The following is a 352-nucleotide window of genomic DNA, read 5'->3' as shown; positions in this document are numbered from 1 at the left end:
CATCCTCATCCTCATCCTCATCCTCAACCTATCCTCATCCTATCCCCATCCTCGTCCTCCTCCTCGTCCTCCTCCTCATCCTCATTCTCATCCTAATCCACTTCCTCATCCTATTCTCATCCTCATCCTATCCTCATCCTCGTCCTCATCCTATCCTCATCCTCATGCTCGTCCTCATCCTCATCCTATCCTCAATCTCATTCTCGTCCTCATCCTATCCTCATTGTTGTCATCGTCCAATCCTCATCCTCTTCCTTGTCCTCATCCTATCCTTATCATCCTCCTCATCCTCATCCTAGTCCACATCCTCATCCTCATCCTATCCTCATCCTCATCCTATCCTCATCCTCGT

Source organism: Lupinus angustifolius, chromosome LG09 (genome assembly GCF_001865875.1).
Source record: "Lupinus angustifolius cultivar Tanjil chromosome LG09, LupAngTanjil_v1.0, whole genome shotgun sequence".
NCBI lineage: Eukaryota > Viridiplantae > Streptophyta > Magnoliopsida > Fabales > Fabaceae > Lupinus > Lupinus angustifolius.
The sequence above is the reverse complement of the archived record's forward strand: the minus strand, read 5'-3'. Positions refer to the sequence as shown.